This window comes from Akebia trifoliata, chromosome 13 (assembly GCF_017979445.1).
Source record: "Akebia trifoliata isolate Shusen 1 chromosome 13, ASM1797944v1, whole genome shotgun sequence".
In the NCBI taxonomy this organism is placed as follows: Eukaryota; Viridiplantae; Streptophyta; class Magnoliopsida; order Ranunculales; family Lardizabalaceae; genus Akebia; species Akebia trifoliata.
Window position 1 is genome coordinate 14,308,516 of NC_141387.1, and position 9,043 is coordinate 14,317,558.

At 36.2% G+C, this 9,043-nt stretch overlaps 1 long non-coding RNA gene across 1 annotated transcript; it reads right to left on the minus strand.

Annotated features, from left to right (window-relative positions):
* Positions 1 to 1,523: 1,523 nt before the first annotated feature.
* Positions 1,524 to 3,777, minus strand: LOC147387957 (uncharacterized). The gene is made up of 3 exons (XR_015171577.1): positions 2,926 to 3,777; positions 2,131 to 2,840; positions 1,524 to 2,048 (listed from the first exon to the last, which is right to left on the minus strand). It is a non-coding gene; the product is annotated as an uncharacterized LOC147387957 (long non-coding RNA).
* Positions 3,778 to 9,043: the final 5,266 nt, after the last annotated feature.

Consider the following 9,043-nt stretch of genomic DNA (forward strand, 5'->3'; position numbering starts at 1 on the left):
ACGGTTCAAAGGAAGGCAAGCCTTGACTTACAATTAGGAAATTCGAATTCAATGACTAAACTCCACATTAAGGAACCCACAAGGGAATTGACAAGCAGAAGTAGCAAATAAAACAATATTGGATAACTTGAAATAGTAATTGGACGAACGAAAAGGGAGATGGGTAGACGAGCTACATAGTGGGCTTACCAAGCCATTGCATGAAAAAGCACATGTTTATCTCTTTTCGCATTAACCTATGGGACATAAGTAATAGTTCTAATATCTGTGCAAGTACATACGGTCAGACATTGGTAGTCAGGGATATCGTCAACGAAGAGCTTATAACTCAGAATTTCTATTAGATGGACGAAACAAGGGAGATGGTATTGGAAAGACAAAGACGATATTATCAAGAGTTGAAGAGGTCTTACAATCAAAAGATGCGTAGAAGGGTATTCACGCAAAGAGACTTGATTTTGAGGAAGGTCTTCCAGAACACACATGCTCCTTACATTAGAAAGCTCAAAGAAAATTGGGAAGGCCCATACATTATAGACAGACTTAGGAAGGCAAGGGCATATCATGTGAGGACAATGGTCGGGGATTTAATCAAATCACCCTAGAATGCTTTTAACATAAGAAGATACTATCAATAAGGGTTAGGAGTAGGGATTTCTTTAATTATCAGTAGAAATTTACTTTCCAGATTGGTAGCGTCTAGTTGAGTTTTATTCTATAAGGATTCTAAGGGGGAGGCCCTCGAATTGTTTTAATCACTTTATAAAAAAAAAGTTTATTTTATGAGCAAGGGATTTATATTTGCAAAAAGGTATCATCTAAAAGTTAATTTCTGTCAAATGAAAAGGTCGATTCATTATGGAACTGAGCTTTACTCTATGAGAAAGAGTGAAGCAAAAATCTTCTTAGGCAAAAAGGTCGGCCCATTGAGAAAATCGAGCTTCACTTTATGAGGAGAGTGAAACAAAAATCGTCTAAGGCAAAAAGATCATCTCATTGAGGGAATCGAGCTTTACTCAATGAGGAAAGTGAAGTAAAAAATCATCTAAGCAAAAAAGGTCGACTCATTGAGCGAATGGAGCTTTACCCTATGAGGAGTGAAGAAAAAATAGTCTAAGGCAAAAAGGTCAGGTTATTAGGGAACCAAGCTTCACTCTATGATGTAAAAGAAGCAAAAAATCTTCTAAGGCAAAATGGTTGGTTAGATTGGAAATCGAGCTTCACTCTATGAGGTAAGTGAAGTAAAAAATTTTCTAGCGCAAAAGGACTAGCTCGTTAGGGAATGGAGCTTCACTCTTTGAGGTGAATGAAGAAAAAAAAATTTCTAAGGCAAAAAGGTTGGCTCATCAAGGTCTTCGACCCTTATATAACAGGGTAAGGTCCCTGACCTATACAATATGGCTCAAAAGCACACAAAAGGAAGAAAATGAAAATTATCTAAGTCTCAAGATCAAGAATGGTAAATCCTCAACAGAATTTAGAAGGTTAGAAAAGTGTTGCAAAATAAATAATGGGGCAAGAAATAAAAGGGAAATTGCTTTTCATTAATAAAAAAGAAAAATTACAAAGTCCCTAGGCCTCGATCGGGTTGATAGGCCATTCAACCCCTTCAGGGGGAGTTATATTAAAAAGGTTGGAAGGGGGGATGACAGCATTAGTATGACTAGGAATCGGAGCATCCTTTAAAGATAAGATTAGCGTAAGAGCCTTGCCTCCAACTAAATCATGAGGACCCACTCATCATTCAGGGCATTTCCAATTCCTTAATGCTCGCGTCAAGCTCTCACTAGAGGTAGGCTTTTTGTTTTTCATAACCTTTTTTTTCTTCCTCATTCTCCTCATTTAACTTCTTTATCCGACCTTCAAAGGCTTGGTTCATTTGAGCTAGCTAATCCTTGCTGCCTTGGAGTTGGTCCCAGAGGTTGTCTACTTGACCCTTGAGATTGGTGATCTCCTTGTCCTTAAATTTCAGGGTGGATAGAAAAGAGCTAAAGCTCCGAATTGCTTTAGTCCTACCTTTAGTTATGAAAAACAATGCCATACTCCATCTACAAGGTAAAAATAGAGGAATAAGTTAGATTAGATCAGAAAGAAAATGGGACAGAAGAAGACGAAAAATTAAAACCTTACTTGAGCAAGGTGGCCACACAGCTTATCAAGGAAGGATGTTGAATCCTTCTCAAGGAAATCGGCTACCACCTTCTTGTTAGAGGCGAGAATGCTCCCCTCCATGAGTCTCTGAGCAATCTTGGGGTCGCTTAGCACCGAAGCCCCTCCCAGGATCTTCACAATGAGGATTTTCTCCTTCAATTAGGTCCCCCTAAGATGAGGAGTCCTTGACCTCATGGGCCACATCAGAAGGTATTAGGGTTACGTCCTGATACTTTAAGGCATAATTCCTTTTTTGCCTTTTGATCTGCTATTATTGTTTAGAACTTGTATTGGTGACCTAGTCAGCCAGGTCACCACTCTCGGTTTGGTAAGCAGTTTGGGTAGGGGTAGGAAGGGGAGAAGTGTCGGTTGGGGAATAGTAGTGGGAGGGGCAGGGGTGGTGGAAATAAGATCAAAAGGGTGTTTCCTTGGGGTGGGCTTGTGAGTGACAAGTTAGGAAGGCATCTCTTCTTCGATTTCAGAGTCAGAGGAGGACCCAAGGTTGATAGAAGAGGAAGTGTTGTAAAAAAGAAAATTGGTCTATGAAGGTCGGGAGGGGCCCTTTCTTAGCTAACGATAGGTGGTAATAGGGAGAGCAAAAGAAAATGAGGTTAGTCTCTTCTTGAACTTCCTTTCCCGAAGAATAGATTCAAGGATAGGGGTTGGAGATGGGCTTTTGTCCTTGACACCTGCATGGGTAGGAAAACACCACAAGTTCAGTCAGCAAATAATAAAAACAAGAAATCAAAACAAGTTCAGATAAGGAAATGTTACCCATCCAGTTGAAATAATAATTTTTGAAGGCGGAAGAGGATTGACCCTCGGTATACTCCTAAGAACCCGTCAACCTGACAGGAAACAAAAACATTCCTTGTCGATCTCAAGGAGCTAGAGCAGCATCTCTATCCTTGCTTCTTTAGTAGGTAATAAAATCCAGGCCTCTTTAGGGGCCCCAGAAAGTCGGTACTGGGCTCGGATGTCCACGAAAACTTGCTTACCATTTATAGGGACTCAAGAGTTCAACTCCACCATGTAAATCAGACAGGTGAAATTCCCCGTCATCTACCATGGAGCTTTATGGTAATAGTTGAGGACCTCTCGGGTCAGAGAAAAGCAAGGTATTCTAAGGCCAGCTCATAACTAATCCCAAAATAAGATCGTGGTATCCTTTTTCCAAGTTTCTTCAGGATCAGGTGCATTACACCACTTAGTGGTCAGAAACTTGTGTCCTAGAAATTCTCCATTGAGGGCCTCACAGGATTATTGCCCATGATTTCTAGGGCGTTTGAATGAAGAAAAAGGAAGAAATAAGGGGTTTTAAAAAAGGGAAAACTGAACCAAAGGAGAAGGAAAAAATGAAGACCCAAAAATCAAAAAAAAAAGGGAAAAGGAAAACAAGATAAGGGATACTTGATATGAAGGAAAGGATGAACAAAGCTTTAGCCAAAAAGTTGAATGGAGGGAAGCTTCAACTCACGAAAGATTTGAAGAAGAAAGAGAGAAAAAATAGTATAGGCTTGATGGAGAAATGAAGAAGGAAAAAAGGAGGAGAGGGTGAGGGTGAGAGTTTTATAGAGAAATGTCATCTCAAGATTTATAGCTTATCGAGTGATCAAGATTGTATAAAATGAAGGGCACATGATGGGTTATCTCTGCCATCACTACCCCCGAAAAACAAGGAGACCGACTGCCACTCATCTCATGCTGAGCCAATAAGGAAGTGCCATGTGGAGGAAATCATCTATCTGAAAGGTGAAACAAAGGCATTGAGTGTGCTTTCATAATGTGGCAACTATTCAGGGCTACAAACCAATTAGGAAAGGACATGTGGAACAATTAATTAATGAGTGCATTGGGAACATGCAACCATCTTAACTCGTGTCATTTCAAAGATGGAGATCAAGAGCGTTGAGTTTAGAGGTAAGGCTGTGTAAGTTCTCAGAAGGTGAGATACTCCCGACCTTTCGAGAGGAGACATTGTGGAGGGATAAATTATCTAACCTTTGGGATAATGACACATGTCATCCAATGTTTGAAGGATTGTCAGAAAACAAGGTCCCATCCCCATCATTAATAGTACTCGAATATGTAACCTAGAGAAGGGGATCGGATGCTCGTAAAAATAGAGTTACACGAAGAGAAAAGGGTTATAATAATTGGAATTCTGGGATTGGGGTGCCACAAATCAAGAAGGATTTTAATTTGGAATTGTCTCATGATTCTCTTCCCAAAATAGAAAAAAAATAAGAAGGGAAAACGGGCAAATTAGGAACTCCCTCTTCATAAATAGAGGAGGATCCCCACACTAACAATACGCATTTTTTACACAAAAACTTTGCTAAAATTTCTCTAGAACTTAGGCATCGAAGGCTCTGTGGAATAGGGAACATGGAAGAATTCGATGAATGGTAGATCATCTGATTTGGAGGTGGAAGATTTGAAGGTGATCATAAAAATCACCTCCACAAGTATATTGTAATATATTTAATACAATCATCTATAAATGTTATAAAATATTTCTCATCTAGTTCGGACATATCTGATTCCTTCTAGCGTGAACACGATTAAACTAAAATTCATATAATGAGATATCAGTTATATGATTGATTTTAGTCTGATCCTGAATCATTGACTCATATCTAAGGTATCAAATCAGATTTAGGTCTACTCCAATCCATTTATTGTCGCATCTAGATGGATACTTAAGAAAATAGTCTAAGTATTTTCTCTAGATGACGCTGGTCCAAGAGAACTAGTAGCAACCAATGCTTTAAAGCCAGGAATCTCCTATTACCCAATAACTATTGACTAGAATTGCAATCTGGGCAGGCTGGCCTGAACTCAACCCGATTGATGGCAAGCTTGGTTGAGTTATGTAGAAAATGAGTTGAGCTTGGGTTGGAAGATCTCGACCCGACCACAATTTGCATTGAGCATGGGTTGAGGGTTTGGGCATCAACCCAAACCCCAAGTTACATACTAACATATAAATATTTTTCTCTTAGTTATATATTTTATTTATTTTTAAAGTATTTTTTATTTATTTCTTCCTTTAACTAAGGGTAAAAATAATCTTTTTTTGACTTTTCTTTCTATTTGAGTCCATTGCTATATATGTTCATATATAGTAGACATAATTCTTGAAAATGAGGAGTAATTTAATTAATGGTAATGACATTAAGGATTAAGGAGTAAAGGGAAGCATCATCCTAAAACACCCACAATTATATAACCCGGGTTAAGTCAAGTTCAACGCAATTTTAGAAGCTCAAGCTTGGGTTGAGCTTGGGTTAATGAACTCCAGTCCGATGGTTGGATTGAGTTGAGCTTGGGTTGATGGTTTTGACACTTGGGTTGCGCCTGGGTCTACCCTTCAACCCATCTAGGTTGCAGCCGTACCGTTGATAGGTTTGATTCGTTCGAATTATCCTGTCTTGGCTTAGTTAATCTTTCTAAATTAGGGGTGCACATGATTCGGATTTTGACAAAATTGGAATCGAGCCAAACATTTAAATCAATAAAATTAATTATTTCACATGAAAACAAATTTACATTGAGTCTGCCAATATTTCAAAATGTTAAATAAGTCAAACAAATCTTGGTAATTACATGACGAAATAAGGATATTTTGGTCATTTAGAAATAAGAATGTTATAGTAATAAATTCAAATAAATGGGTTTAAATTACATGTCCAAACAAAGGAGAATCTAAGTCGTTATCCAAATTCCGGATTTCTTTGAGCATTTATTTTCCAAAGAAATCACAAAATTTCTTATTTTGTTAAAATTTTAAGTGACTTGACCCCTCAATGCCAGGTAAGTATCCTAAAATGGCATGTACTTGACTGCTGAAGACTCGTTTTTATTTGGTACAAAAAGATATCTCTTAACATCAAAAGGTTGCCCTGCCATCTGCCTTCACCTTAATAGCTAAGCATAGTAAAAGCCAAAAAGTGGTTTCCAGGTCCTTAACAAGTAGACTTTTCTCTTTCTAATGAAAATGAAACTTCTGAAGCCATACCAAAAAGCCTTTCTAGTTTTGTGTTGGGTTAGTGGGTTCTATTAATTAGATGGATTGATGAGATAAGCATAGGTTTAGGCTTTGTAAGGACTGTCAATTGATCGGGTTTTGGATCATTCTGACCCGCTCCATTGTCGATCGGGTTTGGATGGTGTTACTAGGTCTATCTGGTTATCGTGGCTTGGTCGGGGTCACTTGGCTTGATTTAAGTTTAGGGCTAGGCTCGGGCTTGGAAGCTAGGTCCTTCATCAGGTGGCCAGGCCCCATTACATATTATTACAAATTAGGATGGTTTAGAGACACCCCTCCCACCTTATGATGAATAAGAAATTCAAATTAATGACTGATCCTCTTGATCATGGTCTTCACTAATAGACTAATGAAAAATCATTCTGATACCGTCTCTTCGATCCATTGCCAAAAACCAGTCATCTTCAAACTCTCAAGTAGAATTTATTACCTTACCTTCAGCTTCAACCATAACATTTTATATATTTAAGCCTTCAAGCATGAATGATGAGATAGATTTTGTGTTTTTATTTTTTATTTTTTATTTTTTATTTTCTATGAGAAGGTAAAGACAATGAATTTTGGGTTAAAAAATCAAGGATTTTCTACAAGGATTTAAGTCAAGGTTGGAAACGATGGATTGAAGATGAAATTGAATTATATTAGAAACAATTTACTATAGAGGTTGAATGTTATAACATTAAAGAGATATGGTATTAACCTTTCGCACCATTAACACCTAAATATATTTGGTGTTTTAGTTGGGTTTGTATCATTTGGTACCAAAGCCAACATCACTTTCCGGCTTCAAGCCATGGAATTAGTGGCTTAGTTTGGAGTCCCAAAAAGAATGATACCAGATTGAAAGCCATCATAGAGTGAGCTGCCGTGAACGTTGACAATATGACTTCGTGGTGTGTTACAATATCAAAGAGATATGTTCTTAACTTTCCACTCTACAAAATCTGATCATTGATTGGCTTTTTAAAAAAAATGAAGGTGTCTTAACTAGAGGTTGTAGTGAAGCATTTATATCATTTTTCATTATTCTATAAGAGGAGAGAAAGATCAAGGGGGGCAGTCAGTCATCAGTTTGAAAACATAGGGGGTGTACCACAAATGTTTGTCAAAACATAGGCCATATGTCTAAAATTAGCCTAATTTCATCTATGTTATATATTTTATAATATAATATAATCGTATGGAAGAAAAGGTATGTTTGAAATTGATTGCAATCTGACCTTAAATAGGCCCATCCATTTTTGGATCCATCAAGCTTGGACATAAGAAATATTTATTTGATTAGTAGGATCTCTTAATTTAAAGGGTTGATGAGATAGCTTTAGGTTTTGTAAGATATGAACTTTATTTTGGATTCTATGTTACATTAACGAGATCCAATAAGTAAATGGGTTGATTTGAGAAAGGTCTAGGTTTAGGAAAGTTATGAACTTTAAAATCAATTAACCCATTAAATTAAAATTTAATCTTAATCCAACCAAAATTGAAAATTAAAATTTAATTTACCCAAGTCATTATTTTATTTGTTTTTTTGTTTTTTTTTTCTCTTATCCTCTTCTTCGTGCTTTATTTTTTATACATTCGTTACTATTGTATTAGTGCATTCTATTATTTTTAAATAATAATCATCATGTAGCTTAGGATATAGGAAGTTTCCATTTGTTCTCTTATTCTTTCTCATTTTTTCTTATATTAGTAGAGACTCACGGGCGGAGCCAGAATTTAACTCATGTGGGGGCAATGTAGGAGTGGAAGTTTTTTTATGAGGGCAACGAAGATTGTAATTTTTTTGTGTGGGGGCAACATAACAATGGAAACTGTTTTGTGGGGGCAACTAAGAGTGTAAAACAAATTGGGAGAGCAATAGTTCATTACTCCAAAGAAGGTTTGAAAATTCTTATGGGGGCAAGTGCCCCCATTGCCCCCACTCTAAATCCGCCCCTGAGTAGAGTTAGGAATTATGTGATTTTTGTGAAATTCATGATCACCGTGCTTAAGTTGATTTTCATACGACAAAATTGAGGTCGCTTAAATTCTTTTTTCGATGACTATAGTGATTCAAACTACTTTTGTAATTATTCATGTTTAGGAATAACTAATGTTCAAGTTAATATGTCCTAACATGTGATGCTTGTGCAATGATTTGACAATAATGCCATGCTATAACCCATTCATTAAATTGATGAATATTCAAGATGAATGTTTTGGATATTTGAAAATTGGCATATATATCTCTCTTGTTAATTTTGGAATTTCGTTCATATGAGTAACAAATTTCATAATTATGATTTGATAATTTGAAAATTTGTAAATTGCATATGTTTTGAAATTTTCTATACATATTTGTAATTTTTTATTTTGAAAATTCCATATTCATATTTTCTATTTTAGAAAATTCATATTCATAAATTTCTGTTTTGGAAAGTTCATGATCAAAAGTTTCTATTTTTGGAAAGTTTATATTTAGAGCTTTCTAATGCGAGAATTTCACAATTTTCTATTTTAGGAATTCATATTCATAAATGTTTAATTTAGAAATTTCATGTTTTTGTAATTTTCTAATTTAGGAATTCTGCATTTTCCTATCTAGAAATTCCATGTTGATTCATGATTTGCTAATTTGGAAATTTCATGTTCTTTTGAAACTTTCTAGATTCTAAAGATGGCTATTGTTGGCCAAGCGGATTATAATTGGGCATGAAATATGAAATTATGCCTCTACATTCAGTAGATTGTTGAAATTGATATGGTACTTGTGGAACTATGGCTTGGTTCATGGAAGGATCGATTTGTTGAAAATAACTTCTATTGTAACCTGGCAAACCATTAAACTGAATATGT